A 19,813-nucleotide genomic window follows, 5' to 3' on the forward strand; every position below is an offset into this window, starting at 1 on the left:
ACAAAATGGCACCCAAAAAAGCTTCCCAATGGTATGTATATACATGCCTACAAAGCTTCCAAATGGTATTTAGAAGGGTATTTACAGAAAAAAATAAGATAAAAGACAACTGCACAACAAGTAAACTTACGGCTCACCGCACAAGCAGCAACAATGCAAAATCAACAACAAACGTACTTCACAGGCCACATTAACAGATACAATCAACAACACATAGTCAACAACAAGAACAGTCTTCAAGCACTCTAACAGCGACAGAAAGCCCAACTGTCTGGTGCAGGAGCAGGGAAAGTCTCCCAGTGCAGAGGGCAGCCAGGCCTTTATTCTCAGCCTCATTATCTCTCTGCCCATCAGAACAGGCTCTGCCAAACAGGCCAGTTTCCTCCTCTGTGAACCTTAATTGTCTGCTGACAGGACAGAGCAAAGCGACACAGGGACAGAACACAGCGGCTCTTGTCTTTGCGCTGGTCAGCATTCTCAGAGAGACTGTTCTTGGGTTTCTTGGGCAGGTTGGTGACCGCCTTGCCTGTCTCGACAGGAGCAGTCATCAGTGCCTATTTGGTGGAGGCACTCTTGTCCTCCATGTCCTCCATGATGTCTCTTGGTGTCATCCTGGCTTTTAGCCTTGACCACCAGGCTGTCCTTTGAACCACTGGTGCCTGGGACCTGGGGCTCAATCTAGGCCTTTGGCTGGCCACCCATGTGCTTTCTTGTCCTCTGCAGCCACCGTGGACGTGGTGACCTGTAGCCCCACGGCTTGGGGCGCTGTGCTGGTGAGAGAGCACAGCACACAGCACATGACTGCATGCAACAGCAGCACAGCAGCACAGCAGCACAGCTCACACACAATGCTGAAGGAACAATACATTCATAGATGCAAAGTGTATCAACTATTAAGAACAAACAAACAAACAAATAAATCAAGTCTTATGATGTAACAGTGTTTAAACCTGAATAACGTTATGTGTTTTGTTTTTTTATTGTAAAGTTATGGTTAAGTTTGTATTGGAATGTTTTTCATACTGCACGTATGCATTTAATGTACTTAACCCTTGTGTTATCCTCAAATCTTACCGACACTCCTTATCCTTGGGGTCAATTTGCATTTACAAATAAACCCTTAGAAAATGATTATAATTCATATTGTTACCCAGTTTTTTTGTGACAGATACTTAACAGGAGTGTAATAACCACCATCAAAAGCCCTACAAAACAATCCCACCCCCCCACACCCCTTTATGAACCTTGGAACCCTGGCTGGCAATATGGCCCATCTAGTGTAAGCAGCCCAAAGGCTTGCTGTTGCTTCCCCTTTTGACTTATACAGTCCTGCCAAAATGACTTATATGTAATATGTACTTGTGTATGTAATAATGATAATAACAATATATTCTCATACTATTCAAATAATAATATCCATATATGTGTCAAATATTCATGTATCCTATGTTTCAAACTGACCCCAAGGAACATCAATGTACAAAATATTTGTATAGGACATTGAAAACAAATTATTGTACAAATTTCATGCTAACTCTGTACCCTTCAATTGAGGAAAAGTCATGAAACATGAAGCGAAAAAAAAAGTGAACCATATATTTTATGATGTTAAACGTTACCCAGAGCACAAAAGCACATTTAAGTACATATGATGAATGACCGGTATGTTACATATGACCTGAACTGACAGTATCAGTATCAGTCAGTGAGAAATCTCCTTAAGAGAAGACTATTGGACAATTATTACTATTGGAGAAGACACTGGAGAGAAATACAGCGAGGGTGGGGAGAGACCACAAGAGATGACAACAACAACAGGTGTGTGTGTGTCAGAGAGAGAGAAAACAAATGGTTAATGTCCAGAGGTAGAATTAGGAGTGTGTCAGAAATAACATTATTTCAGCAGTGAAGTGTGGCTATCTACAGGTGGCTTCCAACAGAAGACACACCATGGAATAACACAACTAAATGAAAAGGAAAGTATGGTAGCACTTCCTATTACTTATTATTTCAGTGCTAAGTAGGTTGTTTGTGCTTTTCCAGCTTTATGCTACATCTTATGCTGTGACCCAATAGCTGGCTGCCGCTGCAGTGAACCAGGCTGCGATGGCCCATTCCCAGAGTTTATCATATGACCTTCTCTACAGCATAACTTCTGCAACCGAATGAGGTGACTCTGTATATTTCATTGAGATATTTAAAGCAGCAAGTGTGTTTTTTGTGTATGGTTAAAGTTTATATTCTTTTTGAGCCACCTTACTGTAGCTACCAAGTAAACAGTCAGGTTTATAGCTGCTCCTTTTCTGACAAAAAAGATGGGCTATGTTCACCCCTGATATCTGAGGGGCCCCTCAGTCAAATAACACAGATTATTCTATGTGTGATAATCATGCTTTGGAATTGCCATCTTTTTTCACAGCAGCCTTGAATCTTTTGATGGTTAACCATAATTATTATGTCATTGCATTTTATTGCATTTCTTCTATATTTTCATTGAATTTCTTGTTCAGTGAATATCACTCTGTGGTGATTTTAAATTTGAACATTTGCTATAAACTGAGGGATTAGGGGTTCCTTTGTGATTTAAGATAATTGCCCTACTTTTAAGATGACCATATTACAGAATAAAATGCATCACTGTAGGCCTATGCATCCTAATATTACTACAACTGATAATGGAACTACAACTGGGTGCTTACAGTCCTGTATTCAACAACAGTTCATCCTCACAAACTCCATTCATCCATTACACAGTATATTTTTCATCAACCACCATTCGTAAACTTGACCGTACATTTCAGATTTAAGAAAAATTAGGGAAGTTGAGGGCATTCATGCAGACACGTTACAGACTAGCCTACTGGATGATCGGATAATGTTGCCATATCTGCTTATTAACGCTGGGGGGCGCTCCAAACCAAAGTTGTAGCCTATCATGCGATTAACTTGCTTAGACTTTATTAACGCTGGGGGGCGCTCCAAACCAAAGTTGTAGCCTATCATGCGATTAACTTGCTTAGACTTTATTTTGGAGAAATTTGCTTAACATGACGCTTTATTATTTTGTATTAAATAGTCTACAGGCTACCATGCAGGCTAATTAGGCTAGTTTAGCTAAAATAATGGGAAAAGTAATATCAAACTATAACCAACAGCCTATTGTATGGCTGACGATTAAACAAAGCATTGTTCTACCTTTCCCCTTAAATTGATTATAATTCACTGACATTCCATTATTTCTGCGCGCAAGTTCCATTAAACCAACCAACTCAGTGTGGAGACAGTCTCCATAATCAGAGGCAACCAGGCAGGCTATCAAATAAGCTAATTTGGGGGTTCACGAATAAATAAGTTAAGCTTGCAAGTTGAAATTGGTTTAGTGATGCGATCTATAGACAAAAACACAAATGCTTAGATTTTCTTCATGCTTTTGGTAAGAGCAGTTAGAGTAATATGAAGGTGATGTCGTCTGGCTGCACTCCACCTAACCTGTTTACAAACCCCTGTTTCTCCTCCCTATGATGTGTGTCTGGCTACCCTATTGGTCCATCTGGATGTCGATCACAGTGCTAGTCCCGTTAGTTTCATTGTGGTTCAGCAGCATTTTCGCCATCATATGTCTCTCTGTGGCTGCGGCGAGTGGTTAGAGCGCAAAATCACGATTCGGTAGAATAGCCTATATTCGAATACAAATCAAACGGCGTAAAGCGGCCCGTAAGCCTACATAGGCTAATGGACTACATTCGCTTACACCACTAGACGTTTTACCAGGTAAGGCAATGTGTTTGTCTTTTACAGCCAGGTAGTTTATACTGTATACTTGCATTGAGAACGGACAGACCCGTGGTTCGCTCGCTACAGTAAATCAATGAATTTGATTGGTTCCTCGTTTCATTTGCCAGCATTTGTGTAGTCTGTTCAGGCTTAGAACGGTTCTGAAACTTGGTTGTTTGAAATAATTAAATGTTTGACTTAACTTACTTGCTATCACTGAATTTGTTGTCATTTCATTAGGCTGCCCTCATTTGTCTAAGTTAGTGAGTCAATTGTCGTAGCCTATGTATCTTAGATGCAGTGCAGCAGAGGATAGCACATGTTCTTTTCAAACGATGTGCTTTTGTGCTGTGTCTGCAGAATAAGAGGAAAAAGCCTACCAGCTGTCTCAACCATCAGGGATGTGTCGCATTCGGGCTCTGTAATTCGCGTTGACTAACGGCACCCTCCCTTTGTCGTAAAAACATCTCAGTAATACCATATCAAAGAAAACATGTAGTATTGTGGCCATATAATTATGCAGTGTTTCTGCTTGTAGTATACATTCTTCAACACCCAAAATAATCGAATTCGAGCACCTTGTTATTGTCAGTCAATTCATGTGTGCCGGTCTAGAACGAGCCATTGATGTAACATGGAACTTGGCACCGTGTGATGCTCAGGGATGCTGGGGTTTGTAAAGAAACCTTTTGGCTCTTGACGACTATGTTTTTTTTATATTTTAATGTTAATAGTTGTGCATTTGACAAACATACGGTAGGCTAATTTATTGGCCAGTGTAATGACGTCACGCCTCATCCAGGCGATAGGCCTACAGTAGACTATGAATGAATCAGAGAACATGGCCTGGATATATTGATACATTGGATTGAATGCTAGTGCAATTAAGTATTGACAATCTTTCATTTATTGATAGCCTACCAGTCTTAGTTGTTGCTTGGGCAGAGGTCAGGCATCTGTTTATAAGCATCTTACTGTATGTCTCTCAGCATGTTGTGTCAACCGTGGGAAGATAACTCCAAGAGATATTGGACTGAATGTCTTGAATGTTACTGAATGTTTTTTTTTTTAATTAATAACTTGGAGGTCAACTGCCCTCACATAACTTTAATGTGAACATGTTGTGCTGTATTCCATTGGGAGGCCACAAAGCAACTTCCTTTGCCTTAAGTCATCTTAAGAAAGAATGTTTTTAATCTGTATATTTCTTGTCAATGGAATGTTGATTACTGATGCACAGAGTATTCCATGCATCTTTGGGTGTTGTATGGTAATGCAGCCTTACCTGTAAGCAGGAACTGCAGTTACCTGGAAAAGACAAGATGGTAAACATAGCAGGAAACAAAGCCTCACGATACAGGAGCTTTGCAGATTCTCAGTGAAAGTCCCCTTACCTCCCAATATCAACATCAATATTATTTTCCTGAGAGGATGCTATGTTTATGATAAGCAGCTTTATTTTGTCAAAAATGTATTTTGGGTTGGATTTGATTTTTTTGTGAATAGACAATGAAGACTGGATACATTTGTTCAGTGTCAGTCTGTGTTTGTCTTCCTGACAGGAAACAAAATAATGATAGTATCTTGTCTCTCACTTGATTTCCTTTTGAGACGGTTTGTTGCATCAGGGATTAGTCCATTAGGGCCTGGGTAGAAATGGGCTACAACTCTTATTAAATGGAGAGAATTGTGTCCATGTGTTGTGCAGTGAGCCTTTGATGAACACTGATTGCCTTCTGTGTACACCAGCTGTGTCATTTAACAGTTACCCAAACCCAAATTACCCAAGTTACCCAAATAACCCAAATTATAGTCAAGCATCTTCAAGTGCTCTGTATCTCTTACAGTGCTCAATGCAAGTGTAAAATAATCCCTTACTCGTTAGCCAATTGATATAGGAGTTGAATGCATACATTGTCTGAGGTGCTAAAGAACAGTAGTCTGGTGTGAATTTCAATAAGGAAGCGGTACTGTACATGAATTGGTATGGTCTGGATGATCTTCAGAAGGCTCACCACAAAGGTAACCTTGGAAACTGCAGACAGCCCTGTTTGGCCAGGTATATTATCTTACAGGCCACCAGTGAATACAAGGACAATATCAATGCCCATACACAAGGTCAGCAGCAGCAGAAACAATGACTTTAACCATACCTTCTAAAACAACAGAAATATGCAAGCTAGAAACCCTCCATAACTTCACTACTTTTGTTAAAAGTCCCTTTTAGTCTCTGTATAGCCGGAGGAAGCTTCAAGCTATAGGCCTGCAGGCTCTACACTTGCCAACAAAGGTTTTTCCTATGTAATTAAGAATGAGAAGAGGTCTTTATGCAAGTTGTGGTTTCCGTAATGTCTCATTACCACTCTTGTCTTCAGAGTACTAATATGTAATGAATGAACAGTCTAAAAAGTATTCAAGGCACACAGTTATTCAGTTGGGGTTATCACATCTGTGTTTTCTTATCAGATTGGATCCTCTGTTCTTGGGTCTTAGCAACATGGCTGCTGTACCTCTAAAACAGTTCATTATTCTTCCACTTGCCAGCTGTCTGAGACTAAATACACATTAGATTAGTGGAAAGTAAAGTTGTAAAGTTACAAGATGGTGTAATTTGAAGGGCCCCTCTGTTTCAGGTCCTTGTGCTGCTTGTCCCGCGTTTGTTTACAATTCTGGATGCCATTACGGCATAGTCTGAGCTTAGTGGTGAAATCACTGTTGCTGTCATGATGTGTGCAGAGTGCATGTGGATGAGGCCGTGGCTGATTACTGGGCTTGCTGACTGGTGCCAGTTTAACTGGAGGCCCACAATGATGTAACAGGGAGTTCCTGCCATCTCCCTCCTGCCAGGCCAAATCCTGTCCAACTGTCCCGAGTCCATCCCAAATCCCACACAGCCTGCCACATGTGACCAGTCCACTCCCCGGGAAGAAGTTAAGCGCTCTCATGATGTGGTATGTGGATATGAAAAATCAATTGGCCCGGCTTGCGTGGCATGTGGGTCACTGCAGGACAGGTTGGCACACTAGGCTGCACGAGGCAAGTGTTGTGACATTGGTTGTCATCAGTGCTAAGAGAACAGCAGCCTAGAGTTTGTGCTGTCATCTTGCTGACAGTCTCCGAGAGCTCACGCTCGGGTGCGGATCAAAGGACTCTCGCCGACAACAACACAAGCCAGAGTCAGCGTTGCCGTCCAGCGCTCATTCTCAACTATCTTTATGTGACAGCGAGTCCCTTTTAGTTTGGTCCAGTCTCAGGGCAAAAGTTCATATGGGGGCTCAGGTAGTGCATGTCCAACGAGGTCACTGTGCTTTATCAGTGTGACCAGCCAGCTGCCAGCCAACCATGGGCTCCTGTCCTCTCCCTCTGTCCCTGCCCTCGGCACTAGACCAGTATGGGGTCCAGAGAACTCAGGAGGGACACAGAGAGATGTTCTCCGTCCAGACTATAATCTCAGATAGGTACTTTCAGTGTGGATAGATGTGGAAGTATCCTTCTATTTGTAAAAATATGTAATGTAGATTTTGGCAACAAAAACCCTATAAAGAGTGCAGTCTAAGCAAGGCTTCATTGTTGTGTACACCCAGAAAACCACTTTGAAGCTGATTTAAAAAGCAATCTGGTGGGACCTCCATATAGGGGAATGAATTAACTCACTCTTTTTTTTATTTTCTTGTGATTTCATTAACACAAGCACATGTGAATGCCATAGGGTCAATATCATATCACACCTATCATGGACTGAAATGAAGTGTGAAACAGATAGGCCTGCATGAAAGCTTGTCAAAACAAAGCTAACTGAAGCCATTGGAAATGACTGCCTTGGGAGTAAGCCTTCAAAAGGAATTCAATTAGCTAGAACAGTTTGTTTCCATCGAGTCCCCTGAGCGCAGCCCAGATCTCATCTCACTGATTCTGTCAACATTATCAGACCACCACTTACGGCCATCTAGCCATCTGCAAAAGTTGTGGTGTGTGTGTGTGTGTGTGTGTGTGTTGAAGGGACAAAATGTTTCCATGTAATATTTCATAAGGGCATACAGCAGGGCTTAAATTTCACTGCGGGATTGCGGGTATTGCGCATAATTTGTTCAAGTCCCGCAACTCTAGCCATCATAATGCGAGAAATTCCCGCATACACTTTTACAGCCTGTCTGATGACGTTAATATAGCCTAATCATTAAGTGGCGTGAATGCGGTGCTATTGACCGGACTGATCAACTACCGAGTTGAATTGAACATAGCCTCATGCAGACGCACACACACACGGAGAGAGAGAGAGAGAGAGAGAGAGAGAGAGAAAACCACTTTGCGCTTACGCAAATAGGCTACGCTACCATGGCAAACTTTTACATCTGGAAAGAGCTCCTTGGTAACTATCCTGCTAGCTCAGGTCACGTCAACACTTGATCCCAGAAAGATTGTCTTCGACATGTCAACATTTATTGTATCTAATGACATAGAAAACATAATGATTTGCAACACTTTTTTCGAAGTATTGAAATCGCAATTCTTGACTTGGTATCAGAATCGACCCCCCCTCCCCCCCAAATTGTGTAAATCCCCCCTACATGAATAACCTAAGGGGGGAATTCCCCCCCATTTTGAAAAATGAATTTTAAGCCCTGATACAATATCATGTGTTGTTTTCCCCAGTTTCCAATGTTCTTTGTCGATTTATATTGGATGACTGATCGAACTCATTCTGTTTTAAATCACTCTCAGACCATTAAAGTGTAGTAATTTACCTCTTAGATTCAGTGCTCTCTCTCTCTCTGTCCTGCTTTATTACCATGAAGAAAACTCATGGTTATGATGGCTTTGCCTGTTTACACTGAACCAAACATAGCCGGCATAATGCTGCCACATTAGTGTTTTTAGACAGCATGCTGGTGTTACGGTAGCAGAGGCATGGCACTTAACAAAGCAGAGTTTCACACACACACACACACACACACACACACACACACACACACACAGCCTCTCTCTTTCTCTTACTCTCTCTCAGTAGTGCTACACTCTGAGGTATAATTGGGCATTCTATATTTAAAATCTATAAATAAATGGATTCAACTAAGCACTGCATAGATGTATTTTGGCCACTTTAAAAATGGAGCCCCATGCAGCAGGCTTGTGCCTCTACACTGCTGCCTGAGATCACCATCAAATGCTCTGTCTGGACTACTTCTTGGACAACAGGGCCATGACATATTTACTGTGGAAAATGTGCAGCGCTGGAAATATGTTGTAATTACCACCGTATTGGAAGTGCCAACAGAGACCTCTGATAACCACCAGGCCTAGATGTAGTTTTGTGCATCACACATATTCATTGAATTGATTTAAAGGACCAAGTTTGTGCTAGGTCCTTATATGCACCATGAGCAGCTCAGTGAGAGAATAATACTCAACAACATCACATCATCATGGAGATCTTGGATGTGAATGCTGATATATCAGTCATTAGTCATGTGTGTGGCCTTGCAACAAAGAACCATCCTTATGCGTGACAATTATGTTTTACTTTGAGTCAAACATTACAGCAAAACCCTTTGAAAAACCCCCTCTCGCTGTACCATTGGTGTGGAGAATGAATTAATGACGTGGGTGGTGATCGCTACATAGAGAAGTCGACTCAAAAGCATGTTTTGTAATTTATTAATGATGTGGTCCCAGCCATGAATGCAACAGTGTTGAGCGTTTACAATTTTTATGTTGTGGCCTAAACAAAAAGCACTCTTGTTCCCTATGTGTGGTGAAGGAGCCTCCCCATGCATATTTAACGGTATGCATTGTTGTTTTTAATATCATGCATGTAGATGCGTCGCTGTGGCTGTTGTCAGATTAAACAATATGGCTCTGTCCTCTCTGAACCAGCGCTACAGTTGAAAACAGAGCATTTCCTGTTATGGTCAACATTCAATGTCAGCGTGCATTTTGAATGAGTTTTAAATGTGCAGAAGTGGCCCTGTTGTTGCCCCTGACAGCCTGCCTGACACACTTCCCGCGTGCTCGTCAGCACTGCCCTACTGTTGCACTAGCCCCAGCAGAGCTCATCGGGGACATGCACTGGCCCATATTCCTCAGGAGGTATAATCAGGGTTCTAAATTAACACCCGTCAACCCGCCAAATGTGGGTAAAAATTCATTTTGGCGGGTATTAGTAAAAACTTACTAGCCAATTTGGCCGGTGATGCATGAGGCATTGCATGCATGATACATAAGGCTAATGATACATACATACATACATACATACATACATAATGATACATAAGAGAATAAGGCTCTGTTCTAGCCTGGGTGTTCCCATGCTGCCTTGCGCGCGATTTGATTCACGCTGCTAAGGCAGCCTGGAGACCATGGAGCAAATTTTCGCCTGAGATAGGGAACCAATCACAGAGCAGGGGGGAAAGCAAGACGATGATGAGCTATGCACAGACGCATTTGATAGACATCCGTGGCACCCAATAAACGGATCTGGGCATTTTTTTCAAATACGAGAAAATGAACGTTTGGTTTCCAGACCACGTCTAATTGAGAAGTGGTGGCGCTAGCCAGGCTAGCTCTGTTCTCGGTCGCACCGATATATCCCCTGGCAGTAGCAAAACCTGAAGCAGCAAGATCGTTTATTTTATTGTCTATAGAATTAGCTGAAGATGGAACGTGAGATGCTTGTAGGCGAAAAATTTAAAACGCCCTGTGCAAAGGGCCCGAGAGACAGAGGAGGGACCAACATTTAGCCAATAAATAGTATCTGTAGGCTACTGCAAACTGTTTTTCACTAGATGTTAGAGAAAGTAGCCTATACAATGTCAACCATAGGCGCCGATTTATGTTTCCGTAGGTGGGTGCTCAAACAATTAAATGCCCTATATCAACGCCCATGTGTATTGTTGCCATACGGTTTTTGAGAAGTAGTGTATGCATTTCAACACTTTAGGAAATCAACAGCAGCCGACACACAAAACGCCAATACGGCGTGTCGAAAATGTTAATAAAGTGATCAAATGCTTTCAGTGACACTCATCTCATAAACTCATAATTCTCTTATTTTCACCGGAAGAAAATTGGCTAGTAGAAATTCTGATTGGCTACTAACTTTAGAAAGTTACCAGCCACATTGGCTGGTGATCAAAAAAGTTAATTTAGAACCCTGGGTATAATCAGCATACATTTCAGTCAGGGCCACCATTCATATTGGCGCTGACTTTATGGAATGTTATGGACAGCGTTGAGCCACTGAGCCTGCCAACGTTTGGGGCAGATTCATTTCCCAACTTGTAAACCTAAAACTGATGCCTTAGTAATAGTACAACTAGGGATGTAACGGTATGAAAATTTAACCTCACGGTTATAGTGACCAAAATTATCACGGTTTTTGCTATTATCACGGTATTTCTAAAAGTGTGTTCAATATGTTCAGAAAGCACTGATAGGCCTACACAAGCTGAAATAGTTTCAAAAGAGTCCCGTTCACTTTTTTCTTCATGTTTAATTAGCTATGTGCTTATAGCTTAACTTACCCTACCATAACTTGGAGTTTGCTATTTCTGTTATTTGGATGCAATGAGTGAAACCAAAGTAAGCGTTCAAAATAAAACTTTAGGCTACTGTATTCCCTTGATATCGTGAGTGGGATGGATTAAATGTGGACGCTAACATAAAAAGACGCAGAGTGGCTATATGATGCAGTGCACATTTTGCGGTGAAAAAGTTCCGCCTTTTAAAATCAGGTGTAGCCTACAGTGTTGGGCAAGTTACTTCAAAATCGAAATATGCATTACTTATTACTGTCATTTCAAAGTAATTTGTTACATTATAATATTACTGTATCTGAATTGTAAGGCATTACACTACTATTGCATTACTTTTAAGTTACTTTCACCAAAATATCTGGAAATATGGATTTGCCATTCGAAATGCAGTTTATTACGCTCAATCATAGTCAGAATTTTGTTAAAAACCGACAAAAGGTCAATGTCTGGTAAATTGTGATATAAATACTGTAACTCTAAGGCCTAGGCCTGCTCATTAAAATCAATAGAGAGCCTACTATATTGTAAATCAAAGCTTAAAGAAACTGTATGTAAGATTGTGGCCAAAACTGGTACTGCAATCACTTTCAAACTACTGTAGAGCGATGTATCCCCTTCCCCTCCCCTCTGACTGGCAGAGCTGGCAACACGGATGCCGAAACACTACTGACTTTGTGATTAGTAGATAGGTGGAGGGTGGCGCATCAGGCCAAAACACAACATGACAACATCAATATCAGTTGAGGGCTGCAACTCCACTTTTTAAATGACAATATCTTGGCCAGACTACTGTTGTCAGTGATATAAGTATTTGAAATAACATGATTTCTTAATGTCTAGTGACATATCAGGGCTATTTATGATTAATTGAAATACAATTCTTACATACGGTTCCTTTAATAAAGACATGTCAAGAAGGTGGCCTACTGACCATTTTGGTGCCCTAAGTGAGTGGTTTTGAGTGAGTGACATTTAAATGATAACTCAAAAACCTAAAGTAAAATAAAAGGCCTATTATTTACAGACCATTACTGTGTGTTTTTAAACATTCATGCTGTTTTCTTAAAAATGGTGCACTGTCACTTTAAGAGCATTGATCTTTACGTTCTCATAATGCCTTTTTGCCAGCTCTTGTTTGAATTGCAGTTTGCAGTAAAGCTACTATTCATTGGTTACATGTGGGTGCCCCCTCTGTCCTTTGGTGCCCAACACAAAGTGCGTGATGCGCGTGGTGGGAGTGGTGGCACTTCCAGGCTACACAATCTTTTTTCTGCATTTCTATCCCTTTATTCTCTTTAAGTTCAATTGTGAATTCAAGTTCACAGCTCAAAGCTGACATGCACTAGAAGTTTGTGTTTAATCAAGAATCAAAAAGATTAGCGTGGCACCACTTTAGATGTTTCATTAAATGACTTGTGCTATTTCGCGAGGCATAGTGAGATCTTTCGGTTTTGCACAAAGTGCACTAACTATTATGTTCTTCATATCCTTGTCTCTGAGCGTAGGCCTATGTCCATCCCGCAAATAGAGTCCGCTGCAGCCACAGTCATCTTCAACCAGTATCAGGAGATAACGTTCCACTATTTGCGCTGATTTTTTCTCCTTTGTTGTTCTCGCGGTGGTGTTTGCGAATATGTATCAAAACAAAACACTGCTTAATTTTTGGTTAAAATGCATTGTAACGCGCGTTACTGAAGTTTGTACCGAGTAAAATATTACCCAATTTTTTTTTTGTAATGCCTTACATTACCGCGTTACCGCAAACAGCAATATATTACAGTAATTACATTACTTTTGTAACGCATTACTCCCAACACTTGTAGCCTAATCCAAATCGTAGTTAAATCCATCAATTAGACAACAGAATCAGTAGGGTATCAGTTTTGTTTCATTGTACCAGGCCTACTGTATGTCAAAAGCAGGCTCAGATGAAGCTGGGAAGGATTAAACACACAGTTTCCACACCGCGGTAATCAACCGTGATAATCATGGTATTTGAAATGAAAACGGTAATTGTTATCGTCAACATTTTTATCGCGGTTTATTATACCGGTAATCGTTACAACGCAACATTTCAGAATAGACACCTTTCAAAAGTGTTACAATCATGTTGGTTGGTCTCCCTATTCTTGATCAAGCTGCCAATGCACACATATTAAACAGGACCTTGATTTTGCATGCTGACCATTTTTGTGTTATCTTTTAAGGTTATTTGGTGGTGTTTGATAGTGACTACTGATTATCTTGTTTAGTCTAGTGAACTACTAGTTACCTTGTTTGGCACCGACTACTACACGACTCCATTAATCCGTTCACTTTGACTCTGCCTCAAGCATCAGTTAGCGCTGGTGAAACCCCTGGCCCAGGACTGCTCTGCGGAGGCACAGTCAAGCCTGTCATTGTGTCAGAAGTGACAATGAAGACACAGCTGACATTGGAAAGCACCAACTCACCTGGCTTTGGTCCGATAGGGGAAGACGTGCCTAGTGCATCCCACACTGGCATCTCTCATAGTGCTATCCAAGCGATGTGTCCTGATGTGAATAGGCGGTTGCCAGGCTCCGGTGAACCCGCATTCACTGCATTCTTTGTGGTCTGGAACTGTTCCATTGGGTTTCAATTGGTCCACTGGGGTAGCTATTGAGTGTTCATTATGTCTGTATAAATGAGCTTGGCCATGATAGGGTCACATTTAACACTAAGATGACCGTGCCTCGCAATGCAAGAACAAACTGACAGCAAAATAAACCTTAATGAAGACCACACTTGCCAGAGCAACAAAGGCATACATAAAGTTCTGTGCACTGCATGCTGTTTGGAGTGCAAAAATATGGCTAAAGTCTTAATATAGCTCATATCCAGACTAGCTTCTTAATGAAGAACTGGGTTTGAGACACATGGTCTTGCCATGCTAGAGAGTGGGCCAGAGCATAGTGTGGATGGACACTGTGGAGAGGCTGTCTATGTGAATGTAGTCTGCTATGCAACACCAGGCTGTGCAGATTGTGAATGATAATGCACTGTAGCACTAGGGGACATTTTAGCTAGATTGGTGGATGATCCTACTCACCCAACCCTACTTTATAAACTGCCCTGTGGTCAAGCAAGAGCCTGCTCTCGTGACTGCTAACCATGCCTGTGTGCCACTAATGGATGGCTAGCCCGTGCGGGCAGTGTAATGCCAGCTCTGTGCTTGGCTGCGTCTGCGGCCCCTGATGAGACACACTAAAGCTGGAGCCACATGCTCTGGGCTGATGCGCCTCACTGGCCTAATGGCCCTCTTCTCCCCTCTTCTCCCCTCCCCTCCTCTCCTCTCCTCTCCTGTCCTGTCCTGTCCTCTCCTCTCCCCTCTCCTCTCCTCTCCTCTCCCCCCTCCTCTCCTCTCCTCTCCTCGTCCTGCCTCACTGGCCTCCTGGCCCACTGCTCCCCAGTCCCCAAGCGCCCTGTCCCTCTCCGCAGACACGGCAGAGGGATGGACAAGAGAGGGATGGACAGGAGTAGGCCCTGGCCTATTGATTGACCACTACACCCACTCACCTTGGTCTGTGTGGGTGTTTGTTTACATTTTGTTTTCCTCAGGACGGTCCAGTTGATTCCTGTGCGCGGTTGTATCATTTCTAACGTGCCTCTTCCGGATATCGCTGGCTTGCCCAGGGCAACAGCATCCAAGTGTGTTGCAGAGCAACAGTATCCATCCGTAGCGGCCAGTCACGTGCTAGGTGTCCTGCCAGCGGAGATACAGAGGGAGCTGTCGCCTCTCCACACGGTCCTCCTCCCCCGGCTATTTAAAGGCACAGCAGGCCAGCGAGGGCTTTTATAAAACATATCCCCCATGTGATAGGCAGGCATTGTGGATGAATATTGCATACAGTGCTGTTTGCTGCCAGATTAAGATTAGCCTCATTTTTGTACCAGAGACCCTCAGCTGCTGTTCAGAAGCGGTGTTATTGTAGGGCCAGTGAGAGCATCTCTGTGTGGGCTATAAATGTGAAGTTAATTTGAGGCTGAAAGAGAATCTGTTGTTGTCCCCCATACAACACACACTCACTCTCTTACACACAAGCACACTTTCTCTCTCTTTTCTCACACACGCACACATATACACACATACAGACATGCACATCACATACACAGTCTCTCTCTCTCTCTCTCTCTCTCTCTCTCTCTCATGCACACACACTTTCTCTCTCTCTCTCACACACACACACACACACACACACACACACACACACACACACACACACACACACACACACACACACACACACACACACTGCCCCTAGCCCCCTTGTTGTCCCAGCAGTCCCTAACTGAGCCTCTGTGTCACGCAGCAGCAGGCACGAGAGAAAAGAGAAACAGAGCTGGAGATGGAGTGAGCAGAAGAGAGAGAGAGAAAGCAAAAAAAGAGAGAGAGAGCGCGAGGCTCATCCGGCCTAGTAAATAGTGTGAGAGAAGACTGTGCTTGTTGTGCTGGACTCTCTCTCCCCCTACAGTCACGCCCCCCCACCCCTCCCCTTCCCACTCCATCCTCCGTCATGCCCCCCCCCCCCCCCCCCCCCCCCCCACGCCATTATGTTTTATTGGAGGGACCGAGGATAAAAAAAAAAGACACCCATCAGTTCCCCCCAGGCCTCTCTCTCTCTCTCTCTCTCTATCTCTCCCTCCCTCTCTCTCTCTCTCTCTCTCTCTCTCGGAGCGCTGCCTGCTGGGACGTCTGCCCGGCCGTGGCGCGGTCCCGGGGACGACAGGCCTCGGACTGGACTGGAACATGTGGCTGGGCTAAATTGCCACGCTGCTCAGTCGGAGGGCACAGCAAATTGCATGTTTGCAGCCGACGCAGGCAGCCCAGGAAGGCCAGGGTATTTCTGCGCCTCCCTCTCAGCTTCGTCCTCCGCTCCCAAAATAAAGCTCCTCTCCAAAAAACCCATCAATTAAAAGCACTCGCTGGCTTTCAAACGCTGCTGTCTGGCGCGAGCCTCTACCTTCTGCAACCACACTCGGTCTGGGTGGTACCATGGCAATCTGGACCGTTTAGCGAGCCCTCCCCTTTCTGGACGGCGGCTAGTTCCTTTTCCTCCAGCCATGGAATGTGGACGATAATGGGCTTTTTTGGTTCTTCCCTCTCCACCTCATGTACTGCAACTAACGTAGCGAATTAGCATGCAGGCAGAAGTCTGCGTGTTTACCAGGCAGACCTTTTCAATGGCGTCTTTGTAGCTGTATTCTCCGTGGGCCTGACATGACAGCGGCAGCAGCACAGCAGAATGGGGGGGGGGGGGGGGGGGGGTAGAGGCATGAGGCCAGGAGTGGATCCTGTCCAGTTGATGATGTCAACTGCTTAAACAATGCAGAACAATGGGTCAAGGAACGTCGGCAGGAGGGGCAGGAATGTCCGTCGCAATCACACACCGAGTCAGAACCTCCCACAGCAGCAGCAGCAGGGCCCTGGTCAGTCTCCTGCCTTAGCCTTGGTCAGCTAGAGGTGGTCAGCAGGCCTCCACACAACCGGGCAGCACAAACGAAGGCCACCAGGCCCGCTGTGTTATCACCACTCTGATCTGTCGTGGGTCATTTATTTAGCGTTAATTAGAAACGAAAATGTGTGCTCCCTTTGGTCAACCAGTCTGTCGTTTCTGTGTAAAAAAAAAAATATGAATCTTCAGACTCTGTGCTAATCGACTGACAGTGTTGTGTTGGTCATTAAGAAAGATATGAGTGCATCCCCTGCCTTGTTATGGTATCCACATGTGTTAGGTTGTGTCAGTGCTTGGTTTACTAGTTAACTTATCCTGATTGGCACACATGGATGTGATTAGCGAGACTCTCTTCTTTCAAGCCAAATGCATTAGTTTTGGTTTGTTAAAAGATGTTGCCCATGAGAGCTTTGCTGTGGTAAATAAAAGGCATTTAGTAAATGTCCCATGTAAGTCAATGTGACTGGAGTCCAAACAGAGCTCTGTTCACAGCCACACAAAGGCTCCACTATGGCTCTTCTCTTCTCTGGAGATGTGTTGTCTTCTCAGTATGCTGGCCCAAACCTCATCAAGTCAGCACTCTGAGCTCAGTATGTGTGTGTGTGCATGAGTGTGTGTGTGGGTTTGTGTGAGCGTGTGTGCGTGGGTTTGTGTGTGTGTGTGTGTGTGTGTGTGTGTGTGTGTGTGTGTGTGTGTGTGTGTGTGTGTGTGTGTGTGTGTGTGTGTGTGCGTGCGTGCGTGCGTGCGTGCGTGCGTGTGCGTGTGTGTGTGCGTGTGCATGCTTGTGTGTGTGTGTGTGTGTGAGAGTGAGTGAGTGTGTGCGCATATGTTCATTCTTATCTCATTAAATGGCATGAGTAAGCATCAGGTAAACCATCAAGCATGCATAAAAGAACAGAACTTGAGACATGGAAGATAAATACTCTAGTCCTCTAGCAATAAGTCTCATAATGAGGTGATGCATATTGATAGATGGAGCTGCAGCACAGCATCTGACACTGGCGCTTTGGTTCTCACTGGAGGCTGACTGCTGTACAGGAGGTTCTTCCTGCCTTCTGCAGTAGCTCGCGGTGGACTCTCACCACAGGAGTTTGGCCTCCGCTGAGCATGTTTTGTTCTTGTGTAGTTTGTGAGAACCTATAGTTCAGAGAGCGTGTGGAGTTCAGTGTTGATCTGCGTGCCGGATGACACGAAGAACACTATCTTGATTTTCATGAAACCTGACAGAAAGGTAAAGCATAAGTCAGGAAAGAAGCCACTAAAGTTTTGAAGCGATTCAGACTCACTGTGCGACTCTGCCAATTTAGTTTCACTTTCACTAATGTTGCGATATTATGGCATTTGGCCTTGGCAGAGATCTGTGGTCTCAGAGTGCCTTTCTAGTTGATGAATGAAACAGCTCAAAGAGGTAGTTATAGAATTGTGTCTTGATTGATGCTACTCCTTTTGGAGTTGCTATTTAATGGGGAAACATAAGTTAGCGCTGTTATATTATTCAACAACCAAATAAAATACCTTTTCATTTCTTCATAATCTCCTCACTATAACTAATGCATGCAGAATAAACACTCTAGCTATTTCCACCCAATTTGACACCAGCCACTAATAAGTGGTTGCTTCTGGCAGTTCACCTATTTGCTGGGATTGAGCTTAAGACGTAACAAGACAAATACAGTTAGAGATTTGACTTTGCACTGCGGGCGTCTTTGCTCTGTAGCGAGTTGTTTGGGAGGAGGGCTGACGGCGAAGGCCTGGTGTCAGAGGGGCAGCCATGCAGAAGGGACCGGCGAGCCACCAGGCCCATTGTTGGAGGAGGGCGGCGGCGGCTCTCAATGAGACCCTTTTGACGTTCATGTTTTATGGAGACCGAGCGCTGATGAATAATTGAGTGTTTCTCTCTCCGCCCCCAGGGCCTCTGTTTTGGCGGCGCACAAAGCAATGTGGAGCAAATAAAGATCGTGGTGACACTGAGACTCGAGGTAAGCACTGTCAGTTTAATCTCCACTCACCAAGCGTGGGGGAGCAACACGCTACAGCTGGAGAACAGCTTCAGTTAGCAGCATGTCTTAAGTGCAAGGACTGTTATAAAGAGGTGTTAAAACACTGATATGACGCATCTTCATCATAACATAAGCTTCAGAGCAAAAGGACATGTGTCTCTCTCTCTCTGTGTGTGTGTGTGTGTGTGTGTGTGTGTGTCTGTGCCCTGGAGAGTATTTAGTTTTTGATTACTGTAGCTGCAGGTCTGTTTTGTTATTGTGGTACATTGATTTGATTAGCTGCAATACCACTGCAGTCATAAACGCCACAGCTACTTGCTGAGATTCATATTAACTGTAATGAGTTGTGTTGATATTCCAAATGTTTTCACTACAATGTTACTACGGTGATAAGCAAACAACAGGCCCGGGAGCTACGGCTCAGGCGATGACTGCACCACTGATCTGTCCAACGGGGGTGGCTGGCCTGTTGTCTCCAGGGTGGTCACCTCCATCCCAGTGTTTTAAGTGGGACAGATGATAGCTTCATTAAAGGGCCAGGTGGCATGTTCCCAAAAGATTATGTGAATTCACATTCGTTCTCTCCTCTTGTATATTCATCAGTCAGTCCAGGAGCCAGGACAGCAGGTTTAATACCAGCCCTGTGCGCTGCCATATTCTCTTTAGAAAGCCGGGCCATGACTTAATGGCTTTCTTCTGCTTGGCAGCAAGCTCATCTCTACTCCACTGGCCACTGCAGGAAAATCAAATTAGCCATGCTGTGGTCTGCATTGTGCTGCCCGCAGACGTGGGTCCACCTACACATAGCGGTGGGCAGACTCAGAGGAGTCGTGTCCAGGGGGCTCGGCTGTACTGGAACGGTGTGCGCCCATTTTTCATTTACAGAAAGCAAAGCAAAGCAAAGCGCTGAAGCGACCCCCATGATTAAAAAAGCTGCACCATCGGTGTTGATGTTTTCCCTCAGGCATGTGGTGCTGCTGGCTGTTAAGCATTCATGGTACCGCGCTGTACACCTCCATTAGCTAGCAGCACA

General features: G+C 43.9%; 1 protein-coding gene across 3 annotated transcripts in view; it reads left to right on the forward strand.

Moving 5' to 3' along the window:
* The first annotated feature begins 3,599 nt into the window (after nucleotides 1-3,599).
* Nucleotides 3,600-19,813, forward strand: part of fynb (FYN proto-oncogene, Src family tyrosine kinase b) — a 57,987-nt gene continuing 41,773 nt past the window's right edge. Inside the window, exons 1-2 of one of the 3 annotated variants that reach the window (XM_042094618.1) lie at nucleotides 3,600-3,771; nucleotides 18,691-18,759. The gene's annotated coding sequence lies outside the window, so the exon portion shown is untranslated. The remainder of the gene's footprint in view (nucleotides 3,772-18,690; nucleotides 18,760-19,813) is intronic. The other 2 variants (XM_042094621.1, XM_042094620.1) reach the window with 2 other exon arrangements.

The sequence above is a fragment of the Alosa sapidissima genome, chromosome 6 (genome assembly GCF_018492685.1).
Source record: "Alosa sapidissima isolate fAloSap1 chromosome 6, fAloSap1.pri, whole genome shotgun sequence".
Lineage (NCBI taxonomy): Eukaryota > Metazoa > Chordata > Actinopteri > Clupeiformes > Clupeidae > Alosa > Alosa sapidissima.